The sequence below is a fragment of the Lissotriton vulgaris genome, chromosome 2_1, assembly GCF_964263255.1.
Source record: "Lissotriton vulgaris chromosome 2_1, aLisVul1.2, whole genome shotgun sequence".
Classification (NCBI taxonomy): domain Eukaryota; kingdom Metazoa; phylum Chordata; class Amphibia; order Caudata; family Salamandridae; genus Lissotriton; species Lissotriton vulgaris.
Genome location: NC_141687.1, coordinates 842,535,519 through 842,548,934, shown reverse-complemented (window position 1 = coordinate 842,548,934; position 13,416 = coordinate 842,535,519). Strand labels below are relative to the sequence as shown.

General features: G+C 44.0%; 1 protein-coding gene across 1 annotated transcript in view; it reads left to right on the top strand.

Annotated features, from left to right (window-relative positions):
* The window catches only part of LOC147731271 (transient receptor potential cation channel subfamily M member 8-like), a 416,422-nt gene that overhangs the window by 343,435 nt on the left and 59,571 nt on the right, over positions 1 to 13,416 (top strand). The gene's annotated exons all lie outside the window — the stretch shown is intronic.

Sequence of the window (13,416 nt, the reverse complement as noted above, 5' to 3'; positions counted from 1 at the left end):
ATGTCTAAAGTAACACAATCAAGATTAATGGTTTAAATCTGGCTGGTAGTGGGGTGCACAATGGAACAAAACATTCAGCAACTCTTCAACAATAATAATAGTAAGCAATTCCATTAGGAAAAAAAATCTACTAGGTAAAGATTTAACTAGAAAAAAAGCTTTTCACTGCAAGGACACTGAAAATACATCAGTCAGAGATAAAACAAGCATTTACAAGGCAATGGCCTCGGCTTTGTTAAAGTTAGAGCTATTGGCATTGCAAATGGCATTTTTTCCATTTTTTTTAAAAACATAAATAAATGGTATTGTCATTTACAATGTCAATAGGTGAGCATTAGAGAGTAGTAGAGAATATTAGCGGACACAGAGCCACACACACAGAAAGCCACACACACACACACAGAACCACACACACACAGAGCCACACACACACACACAGCCACACACACACACACACACACACAGAGCCACACCCACACACACACACACAGAGCCACACACACACACAGAGCCACACACACACACACACAGAGCCACACACACATGCAGAGTCTCACACACACACAGAGTCACACACACACACACACACAGCGAGCCACACACACAGCGAGCCACACACACACAGAGTCACACACACACACACACACAGAGCCACGCCCACACAGAGAGCCCCCCCACACACATACACAGCGAGCCACACACACAGCGAGCCACACACACACAGAGAGCCACACACACACACAGCGAGCCACACACACACACAGCGAGCCACACACACACAGAGCCACACACAGAGAGAGCCACACACACAGAGAGCCACACACACAGAGAGCCACACACACACAGAGCCACACACACTGAGAGCCACACACACAGAGAGCCACACACACAGAGCCACACACACAGAGAGCCACACACACAGAGAGCCACACACACATAGAGCCGCCACACACACACAGAGAGCTACAAAGCCACACTTGGGGGCAGTGGTCAGGGATACACGCCTTCTTCCCAGGCTGCAGACTGGCATCTTCTGGTTATGACTATATGAAAGGATATGTTTCTGGAGGTAAACAGTTGTAACCGGGGCACAGAGCCCCAGAGCATGCAGAGGCCAAGGCTGAAAGTTGTGGCCATCTGAGGGAGGCTCTTGCAGTTGCAGCAGGGATACAGGTGGCGGCAGAGTCCTACCAGGGCCCATCCTGCAGCAAGGGGCGGAGCCCCTGCCGATAATGGACAGGGGGGCTGGCCCTGCGCGAGCCATCCACAGCCTACCACACGCACACACGGAGGCAGCATGCAAAGAGTCCTGCGCTCCCGCCCAGCCCCGCCTCACCTCTGCACAGGCAGACATTGCAACACACAGATACACACTCCGAGGCCTGCTTCTCAGGGCTGTGGCCGTCTGAAGTAAAAAAGCGAGAGCGCAAGGCAGGCCTTGTTCCTCCAGCGCCCCAATGTTTATTTAAGAAGTATCAGTATACTGGTCAAACCCTCCAAAATACGAATCCAGCAGTTCAACTCACCACAGTATTCAACTTCCACCATCATTTTCAGTCCGTGATAATCCCGGCAGATTGACGGAAGTGAACAGGACATGGCAGTACAGTAGTGTAAACATGTCCTGTGTTACGAACATCAGGGTTAACACCCGCACAGAGCCGGACTGGGAACCAAATACACATCACTGAAGACAATGTTCAAACCAGGCCTCCCCCAATTCTCCTTGCGCGCTCATCTGTCCAGCTGCCTGTCTACCCGGGGAAGGTGGAGGAAGTGACACCGGCTCCAGCAGCGCTCCCACCCTTCCAAAAACCGGCATCCATGGCCACCACTCTGCTGAGTAAATGTTTTTTCCCCTCTCTCTCTCCACAGAAGAAGCAGCAAGACAAACAAGGAACAGGAAACCAAAAAGGCTGATAAACAAAAACAAAACAGAACATGTAAATAAGTTAAGAAGCGCTCGCCGTGCTGAATATGTAAATAAATAAAGAAGCGCTCGCCGTGCTCTGTAAGCCCGTCCTTTTCGGATTGAGGCGCGTGTTTTGCAAGGAAAAAAAGAAACGAAAAAAACTGAATCCGAAACGGACGGGGCTTAGCTTCCAAAAATGACGTCTTAGAACCCTCTTCTCCAATGGCTGGCCGCCGTTTAGACCGCCAGCCAATGGAGAAGAGGGGCGGGTTCAAGCCTCCCTACTCTAAGACATGAGATCTCGCAAGCGAGACAGCGCATGCGCAGCCTACGCTAGCCGAGACGTAAAAAGGGGACAGATTGCTGAACTAACCCTTAATAACACCCAAACTCTGACCTCCTACCTTCCGGGGAATAATCCTCAGAAAAGCTGGTATGGAGCCATAACACATTTCCTTACCTCCCACCTTGATCTTGCACCTGAACATGCAATAGCTGCATAGAAGGTCCTTTGTCCTGAGTTCAAGTCCAACCTCTCCAAAAAGTTTCTTGCCATCTTTTCCCCCCCAAAATATAATGAGGTCCATTCACAATGGTAAACTTACATATCAGTAAATCTGCATGTGTAAGGTTGCTCTTAACTTTTTTGGAACTTTGCTATTTTGAGCTATTAGCCATTTATGAGTGTACTTTTACTCAATAATGTAGACTTCCATGTACGCACTCCTTTAAACAAGCATTTGCAATGCAATAGGTCTCGCATTTGGAAAGTTTGAGCTTTTGGTATTGTAAATGACACATTTGTTATTTATGTGTTGGTTTTCAAATAGCGAAATTAATAGCTTTGTCATTTACAATGCCAATAGTTTTAACTTTCGCAAATGTGACACCTATATCATTTGTAATGCAATATGTATTGTATTAACGTGACTTAGATGTATTGATATTACAAATAACAATGGCTTTAATTTATTTTTAATAATTAATAGTTAAATAAAAGTTATTGTAATTTATAATGGCAATAGCTTAAACTTTGGTAAATAACGTTTGTGAAGATTATGTTCAGTGTATTTTATTGTGACTAAAATCCAAGAACAGAAGTGAAATATTAACATCTTTTTGTGACATTTTTAATCAAGCTTGAAACATTGAGAGAACATATTTGAACCAGTTGTTGTTGAATGGTTGCACAGATTGATGCTATGGTGGCGCTGAGTGATGTTGTAGTTGCGACGAGTGATGCTGTGGCTTTCAGTGATGCTGTGGTAGCGCATAGTAGTGATGTGGTGCCCCTGAGTGATGCTGTGGTGGTGCTGAGTGATGCTGTGGTGGTGCTGAGTGATGCTGTGGGGATGGGATAGAGTGAGTGCGATAGATAGATAGAGGGAGGGTGACAGATAGATAGATAGATAGATAGATAGATAGATAGATAGATAGATAGATAGATAGATAGATAGATAGATAGATAGATAGATAGATAGATAGATAGATAGATAGAGTGTTGGCGATAGAGTGAGTGCGATGGATAGACAGATAGAGTGAGTTAATAATTTTCTGCTGTGGGCAGCGTGCTCCTCAGAAGCATTCCCCAGGTAAAGGGAGGCTTTGGGTGAGCCGCATTCCAGGCAATTTACAGTGACGGTATGACGAGAGAGGCAGAGAATGTGATGAGAATTGCCGACCCGCATGCCTCCATTTTTGCTGATGCGCATGAATCTCAGTAATTAGTCTGCACACAAAGTGATAAATGTATCCCCCTTAGCCGTAGCCGTTAAATCACTGGCTCTGTGTGTTGCCTGCATGCGTTAATGTGGCAGTCTATTTTGGCCAGCAGGCGCACTCACAACACAATGAAAATAAACTACTATTACCCAATGTAACGGTACTCAATTCATCCACCTTAGAAGCTGGAAGTGTGAGTTGGTCCTGCCAGGATGTGAATTGATGACCTTCATTACATAACTGCAGATGTATGCAGCGAGCATTTAAAACACCGAAAAATATTGCTGTGAATGTGTGTGTGTGTGCGTATGTGTGTGTGCATGCCTCCATGTGTGTGAAAGAATTAGTACTAAATAGCACGTGTGTGAGTTGGTCCTGCCAGGATGTGAACTGATTACCTTTATTACATAACTGAAGATGTCAGCAGCGAGCGTTTAAAACACAGAAAAATCTTGCTGTGAATGTGTGTGCGTGTGTGTGTGTATGCGTTTGTGTGTGTGTGCATGTGTGTGAAAGAATTAGCACTAAATAGCACGTGTGTGAGCTGGACCTGCCAGGATGTGTACTGATGACCTTTATTACATAACTGAAGATGTCAGCAGCGAGCATTTCAAACACAGAAAAATCTTGCTGTGAATGTGTGTGTGTACTTGTGTGTGTGTGCGTGTGTGTGTGCGTGCGTGCATGTGTGTGAAAGAATTAGCACTAAATAGCACGTGTGTGAGTTGGTCCTGCCAGCCTGTGAACTGATGACCTTTATTACATAACTAAAGTTGTCAGCAGTGAGCGTTTAAAACACAGAAAAATCTTGCTGTGAATGTGTGTCTGTGAGCGTGTGCGTGTGGGTGTGTGCGTGTGTGTGTGTGTGCATGTGTGTGAAAGAATTAGCACTAAATAGCACGTGTGAGTTGGTCCTGCCAGGATGTGAACTGATGACCTTTATTACATAACTGAAGATGTCAGCAGCGAGTGTTTAAAACACAGAAAACTCTTGCTGTGTATGTTTGTGTGCGTGCGCGCATGTGTGTGAAAGAATTAGCACTAAATAGCACATGTGTGTATGAGTTGGTCCTGCAAGGATGTGAACTGAAGACCTTAATTACATAACTGAACATGTCAGCAGCGAGCGTTTAAAACACAGAAAAATCTTGCTGTGAATGTGTGTGTGTGTGTGTGTGCGTGTGTGGTTGTGCGTGCGTGCATGTGTGTGAAAGAATTAGCACTAAATAGCACGTGTGTGAGTTGGTCCTGCCAGGATGTGAACTGATGACCTTTATTACATAACTGAAGATATCAGCAGCGAGTGTTTAAAACACAGAAAATCTTGCTGTGAGTGTGTGTGGGTGCGTGCATGCGTGCATCTGTGTGGTAGAATTTGCACTAAATAGCACGTGTGTGAGTTGGTCCTGCCAGGATGTAAACTGAAGACCTTTATTACATAACTGAAGATGTCAGCAGCGAGCGTTTAAAACACAGAAAAATCTTGCTGTGAATTTGTGTGTGTGCGTGTGTGCATGTGTGTGAAAGAATTAGCACTAAATAGCACGTGTGTGAGTTGGTCCTGCCAGGATGTGAACTGATGACCTTTATTACATAACTGAAGATATCAGCAGCGAGTGTTTAAAACACAGAAAATCTTGCTGTGAGTGTGTGTGGGTGCGTGCATGCGTGCATCTGTGTGGTAGAATTTGCACTAAATAGCACGTGTGTGAGTTGGTCCTGCCAGGATGTAAACTGAAGACCTTTATTACATAACTGAAGATGTCAGCAGCGAGCGTTTAAAACACAGAAAAATCTTGCTGTGAATTTGTGTGTGTGCGTGTGTGCATGTGTGTGAAAGAATTAGCACTAAATAGCACGTGTGTGAGTTGGTCCTGCCAGGATGTGAACTGATTACCTTTAATACATAACTGAAGATGTCAGCAGTAAGCATTTAAAACACAGAAAAATCTTGCTGTGAGTGTGTGTGTGCGTGCATGCATGTGTGTGAAAGAATTAGCACTAAATAGCACATGTGTGAGTTGGTCCTGCCAGGATGTGAACTGAAGACCTTTATTACATAACTGAAGATGTCAGCAGCGAGAATTTGAAACACAGAAAAATCTTGCTGTGAATGTGTGTGTGTGCGTGCGTGCATGTGTGTGAAAGAATTAGCACTAAATAGCACGTGTGAGTTGGTCCTGCCAGGATGTGAACTGATGACCTTTATTACATAACAGAAGATATCAGCAGCGAGCGTTTAAAACACAGAAAAATCTTGCTGTTAGTGTGTGTGTGCATGCGTGCATAAAAACACAGAAAAATCTAGCTGTGAGTGTGTGTGTGTGTGTGTGCATGCGTGCATGTGTGTAAACTGATGACCTTTATTACATAACTGAAGATGTCAGCAGCAAGCGTTTAAAACACAGAAAAATCTTGCTGTGAATGTGTGTGTGCGTGCGTGCATGTGTGTGAAAGAATTAGCACTAAATCGCTCGTGTGTGAGTTGTTCCTGCCAGGATGTGAACTGAAGACCTTTATTACATAACTGAAGATGTCAGTAGCGAGCATTTAAAACACAGAAAAATCTTGCTGTGAATGTGTGTGTGTGTGTGTGCGCGTGTGTGTGTGCGTGTGTGTGCATGCGTGCATGTGTGTGAAAGAATTAGCAATAAATGGCACGTGTGTGAGTTGGTCCTGCCAGGATGTGAACTGATGACCTTTATTACATAACTGAAGATGTCAGGCACTAGCGTTTAAAACACAGGAAAACCTTGCTGTGAGTGTGTGTGCGTGCGTGCATGTGTGTGAAAGAATTATCACTAAATAGCACATGTGTGAGATGGTCCTGCCAGGATGTGAACTGAAGACCTTTATTACATAACTGAAGGTGTAAGCAGCGAGCGTTTAAAACACAGAAAAATCTTGCTGTGAATGTGTGTGTGTGCGTGCGTGCATGTGTGTGAAAGAATTAGCACTAAATAGCACGTGTGTGAGTTGGTCCTGCCAGGATGTGAATTGATGACCTTTATTACATAACTGAAGATGTCAGCAGCGAGCGTTTAAAACACAGAAAAATCTTGCTGTGAGTGTGTGTGTGCATGCGTGCATGTGTGTGAAAGAATTAGCACTAAATAGCACGTGTGTGAGTTGGTCCTGCCAGGATGTGAACTGATGACCTTTATTACATAACTGAAGATGTGAGCAGCGAACGTTTAAAACCCAGAAAAATCTTGCTGTGAGTGTGTGTGTCTGTTTTCTTGTTTGTGGTGTGCGAGGCTTCCTTTGAAGTCGGGTGGGGGAGCAGGGGAGCCAGTAAGTGGGAGGGAATAGCTCTCGGCATTGCTGGGTGGGCGGGGGAGCAGCAGCCTGTGGTGTGAGAGACAAATGTTGGGGTGAGGAGGAGGGAGGGGGAGAGAGTGCGCTGCAGAGGAAGAAGCTGAAGGTGGGAGGGCGGGGGACAGAGCGAAAGGTTGATAGAAGAGGAATGGGGGCGGGGAGAGATTTCCTTTGAAGTGTGAAGCTCCCGGCATTGCTGTGGCGGGTCTGATGCGATAATGGAGGCGGCTCGGGGAGCAAACGGCAAGCGCGTGCCTGGGCACATGCACTCGGCGTAATCCGCCTGGTTTAGCTTTCCTGTTTCCACCTCTATATGTCTCGACATCTGCATTGCGCAAGCGCATTGGCAGAGGTCAAGACCTAAAAAGAGGATGAAGTCAGCAACAGCTTCAAATACAACAGTACAGCTCGACCAATAGTGACTTTACAACTATATTTGACGTTCTGCAGACTTGGCAGAGTCCTCCGCTACTGGGCTGGATAGCTCCATGTGCTAAAGTATAAGGAAAAGCTTAGATATTTATAAAACATTTTAAAAATAACATTACATTTTTAAAAGTTAGATACTTATGTTAATATAGTATATTACTGCAATACTAACATACATTTAAATTAAAATTGTACTTATTTTGAATATATTTAATTCAAAATAAAATGATATCATCTGAAGAAAAAATCCTACCTCTATAAAAAAAAATATTGTTTTGAAATTATTACAAATAATGCATATAATTAATTAACAATAAATTCATTATGTTTAATACATATTATTGTTACATTAATTTTACATTTGAGACAAGTTAGTAAAATAGCTCAAAATACATGAATAATTCGGGTTTATTTTAAGTTTGTTTTAAAGTCACATGAAAAGTAATTATAATTTATCAATTTAAATATTTTAATTTATTTTAACATTAGTTCTTGTGGGGTTTTATTTTAAGGCCCTGCTGTCATTATTTCTATGGGCCGGTATCACAGTACCTGTGAGTGGCCATGAATGGTGCTGGACTTACTCCAGCTTTGAGGAGGAGGAATGTACTACTATTTCAATTCCCTTTTTGGCTGGGGTAACTTTAGAAGTGCAGTCTGTGAATAGGAATGAACTTACTCTTTTGTGGGTGGGTAGATGCCCCTACCTAAACCCCAGTCTAACCCTCCATTAACCACTCCTTACTCTTTCCTATTCCCCTTCCCTTTAGTAGCATTCCCCATTTGTCTGCCACTTCTTTCTTTCCCTCCCACATTTACTACTAAAACGTATACTTGCGTACAGAGACTACGCACTTTGGGCGGAGATCTCTGCACAGAAAAAGCTAGCAGAGGTGGAGGTGTAAACCCCACACATAAAACCTCACATCTAGGTTTGTGAATAGCATTTTGTAGTTTGTTTTGCAGTACTACAAAACAGCCTACAAAGCACAGTTTGTGAATAGCCTAGTTATATATATATATATCCCCTCTGGATCTTTTCAGAGTGTCATTGGATATACTGTGGCCTTCTCACGGGCAAGCAAATCAGAATGCTTGTGACAGGTACTGAGATACATCTCTATCTGAGTGCACCATCTTATTGCCCTGCCACAGCTGTAAGTACTTTTGTTCCAGGTGTTGCTAACAAAGCATGAGAGGTGGGGGCTGCAGGTCAGAATAGTAGTGTGTGTTGGGAACAATTTTAACAGTTTAGTCTCTAGAATGAGGGTGTTAGAGGCTGTTTATCAGGGACATGTGTGAGATGTCTGCCTATCTGTGAAGGGCAAGGGGAGGACAGAGCTGCATGAGGGGTGATACTGGAAGAAGTTGGGTGTGAGTGGTGTTGAGTTATTTCCTAGCTTTACATTGGAATTCCCCGGAACAGAAAGACTAGACTGACTGATTATGCGTCAAATAAATTGATGTTTCTTGCCACATAATTTAAGTAACTCTGCCACATAATTTGGTCATTCATTGCTGCACAGTCCAAGTGTCCTTGCCAATAGTAAAGTTCTTCATAGTGGTTCAGGAGCTGTAAATATAGTGTAGAAATCCATATTTCAAAGGTTTCATTACTACAGCATTTTGTGCAATAAAAGGAACAAAACATGGCAGAAGACTGTGTGCAGCTGGGGAGGGGAGTTGGATGTAGTATCAAACAGTCAAGTAATCCAAGAAACTCACTGAAAAACGACAGGTAAAGTATGTTTTAAAAAAACCTCAGAAACTCACTTAACAAGCACTGGCGTTGCCAATAGGTCTCGCAGTAGGAAAGTTGGAGCTATTGGTTTTGTAAATGACATTTTATATTTATGTTTTGTGATTTACAATGCCAATACTTTTAACTTTAGCAAATGTGACACTTTTAGCATTTGTAATGCCACATGTTTTGTATTGACGTGACTTAGATGTATTGATATTACAAATAACAATGGCTTTTTGAATATAATACAAATGGAATGGTTTAAAAGCGATTCTTCCACGAAAATGCGACCATCAACAACATACTTATAGTGGGCCTACCGGGTGCAAGTCGCCCCCCCCCCCATAAAAGACATGAAGCAGGTTGTTGTCGTTCACCGCGTAGTCTTTTATTAAACTTTAAGCAGTGTCATTAATCCTTTATTCATCTTGATTAAGGTTTAGGGTAAATCTTTAGGGTAAATCTCTTTCCGTACTCTTTCACTAAATTATTCCTTTTTACATTCCCGGTATGTATTTCATCGGGTCGACTTTCGAAACAACGATCTTCCCCTTGGTAGATGTCTAACTCACCTCCCTGTACTATCGCAGCTTCACCTCCGAAAACGGGTTTACCCAGGGAAGCTACGCACCAACTAAGTTCAAAGTTCTGCGGGGGTTCCTAACCAGTATGCAAACTGCCGCCTTATAGCCCCCATAAATCTAACTGTAACGATCCATTTGTTTAACCAAGGCACGAAGTGCCCACTTGCAGTTTTCATACCCATGACGCTGTGGACATCTTCCGAAGTTCGCTGGCCATATTACTGGGCTAGGCTGCTGCTCTCCGGGCATGTTGGCAGACCGGAAACTCTTCATGACTGTATTCTTTTCTGTAAAGCATGTCCTCGAAGTAAAGAAAAAACAGAAGAATCGATTAGTGCTAAAAGAATCTCGCACTACTGAAAATGTGACGTGCTGGTCTTCGGTGAGCATTCCTCATAAACAAACACACAGAACACACACCTAACGACTACGTTGTGAGGCCCTCTCCTTTCCTCCATGTGCAGCGACCCCGCTTCTACCGTAATTCTTTGTTGGTCTGCTACCGTCGGAGCTGTTGAGAGAGGACAAAGAGGGTTAGTTCAGCCTCCCCCGAGGCTTTTGTACCCTCGGGGGAGGGAAGGTCGTCCCTGCCTTCCTGGTGACGTGTGCAGTCTCTTCCCTGTCCTTGTTCCCGCCTTGAGGACGTCCCTGCAGGCTCCCGCCCCCGGATGCCACTAAGGGCGTCACGCCTCTAGGATCGGTTGGCGCCGTTCAAACTCGGCAGTCATTGAGAACCTTAAGGAAAAATGCTGCAAACCTCAATTGGCAAGCGCTGGAAAACATATACAGATGTACAGAGGGAAAAAAAGTCAGAGGTTACGAATGTAAAGGTTACGTGCAGCACTGTTGCTTTAATACATGCCTTTGTCAGAGACAACACCCCTGTCACACCCTCAGAAACAGCACGTGCTTTTAGCACTGACTACAGAGTGACGCAACATCGCCCCGGAGATACAAACGAACCTAAACACAATACGTCTTCAGCCACACAGCCCTACACTCAGACAAGTAACACCGGTATTCACAAGTCATGTGACCTCTGTCAATCATGTAGTGTCTTCCCTGCCGTACTCTTTCACTAAATTATTCCTTTTTACTTTGACAGCAAAATTACAGCTTTCAGTACAGGTTAAAAGACGGTTTGCATATATGTAAACCTTTAATGTCACGCAGTAGCGTCAGGCTATTGTTCTGTGGCGGTGTAGCTAATATGTATCCTTTAACACGCACAGTGACATTACATTTCCCGTGAACAGAAAACAGGAGTGAGCTTTACTATGACCTAATTCAAGCGTAATGTATTTTAATCAAACCCAGAATGATGAAATGCTGAGTCAGTCATAAAGACGAAAAGAGTCGACACCGAGTTCTACATTGCGCTGTTTTCTTGGTTAAGCCACCGAGCTATATATATACCAGAACAAGAGAACGCCATACAGGCTGGAGACAGGTTGCGAACTAAACATACGTAGTATCACTTCCCAAAGGCTACAAAGCCTCCTTTAACACTGGGACCCAGGTGATCACTGACGTGCCAACACGTTCACGGCAGGAGGTCCACGGGGATACTAGGGAAAAACACGCCCTGAATGCTACCTACCACGCATAATATGTAGCGTGGATTATTCAATTGAGGCGCTGCACGGCCAGGAGCAAGAGCCACCCATCGTCTCCCACCCATCCCCATTCACCCCACCCCCCAATGAGAAAACAAACGCTGAAGCCGGCAATGGCCGCCATGCCAAGCTACCATCCCCAGCTTTGGGGACTGAAAACAAAAAGCATCATGGTGGGAAAAGACGGCTGTGCGATGCCTCTTTAATGGGAGTGGGCGGCTTCTGCAGCCACACACGCCACCCTCATAGGCTAATGGCGGGTGATGTCTGCATCGCCACTGCGCTCAAAGCCGCTCACACAGGACAATAAATTATACAACCATCGTTGTGTTTTTTTCTTTACCTGATCTGCGGACGAGCGGGTTCCCTGCAGATGGACGCTCTATATCTCCCTTTCGCCGGATGGATTTATTTATTACATTGATGTTTTAGAAGAACGAGGCTGCGATTTGTTCTGTCAGAGAAGGAAGCCCCAGCAAGCAATGTGCTGGATTACTCACCTTTCTCCTGTTTCATCTCTGACGCGGGGAGACGCCTCCAACAAACCCACGCGACCTTGATCTTCTTGATTCTCAAGAAATGCTTAATGGTTCATTGAGAAAAAAATTGCCATTTAATATTTGTAACTTGTTCTCTCTACATTCATGAAGTTACACGCTTTTTTTCTTTTCTGAGGTGCACCAGGTGTACATACTTAGATCTTTGACTTTCGTCAATGTTTTGAAATACACTTTTCAGCAAGAGATAAGTAATATAAACTTAGAAAGGGAAGGATTTTTTCTGACTGGAAATTACTGTGTAAACCTGGCCCTGCACAAATGAAACAAAGCAATGCTTTTGCAAGGTTCGCACGTTTGAAGTTGGCATGGCACAGGCGCAGCTAGACACCCATTTCTGTCAAAATTACTTGCTGAGATTCGCTTTGCCCTTCTGTTTAATTGCGTGATAGGGGTGCCTGTGAAACAAGACGGAGGGAAGGCAGAGAAGGGGAGGGGGAGGAGAAATGCGACATGGCGGGCAGGGGAGGGGGCCGAGCGGGGAGAGCGGCGATGAGGGTGTGAAGCAGCAGGGGCCTATGACGTGAAGCTAAGCTTCACTTCAAAGGTGTGGGAGGAGTGCTGCTACGGCCTGGGGGAAGCTGGCTGGGGAGGGGGAGGAGAAATCCAAGAAAGGCTGTGCGCGGGGAGAGAGAGGGGAGGTGCTGGAGCTGGGGAACAGATGGCCGTGAAAGTTTATGGCCCAAAAGCGTGTGCCTGTGGCCACGTGAACTCGAAGAAAACCGCATGAAAAACCCTGTGGTTTCACGAGTATTTTGAGCACTTGAATTCTCGCCATTTCCCATTCCTTTGGAATGGAAAAGGCGAGACCTAAAAACCACATTAACATGAAGTTATGGCTATAAAACAAAACCTGAGAACCACTGAATTCATTAGTTACCCAAAACTGGTAAAGAAGCCATGCATTCATTTACTCACACACCAAATGCACTGCGTATGATTTCACAATGTTATACTAATGAGCAATAACACCTAAAAGCGTAGTATAAACAAATCTCAAAATGTGCAAACCAATAAATCATGCAAAATGTATAGTTGTCTCCCTATCAGTGTTAAGAGTAATATATATATAAATATTTTAAAAATATTTTTTATTGCATTTAATGACCTCCAGAATCACAACAAAAGTATGGCAACAGTTTTACATCACAGGAGCCATGAAATTGATATTTACACATTCTGTGCAGAAGAAAAATATTATTGCCTAGAAAAACATTAACAATCAAACTAATCAGCAAGAATGCATAGGGTTTCCACAATATTTACTTTTTTAATTAGACCCGAACAGTGCAGTGTTTAGCTTTCTCAAACCCCAAACTCCCAATAAGGCTTATTATTCTGAGTGAACCGACCAAAGATATGTCAGAACAGATTACCCATGCTCTCTCTAACCCCAGCAGATCTGTCCGGGTGATTCAGGTTAGTTCTGGAAAGATGTCAACCTTATTGTAAGAGTGGTTGCCACATTTTACATTTTGCGAAAATCTAAGGTATTTTTATGAACATAACCATGACGCTTCACAGTGGATTTTTA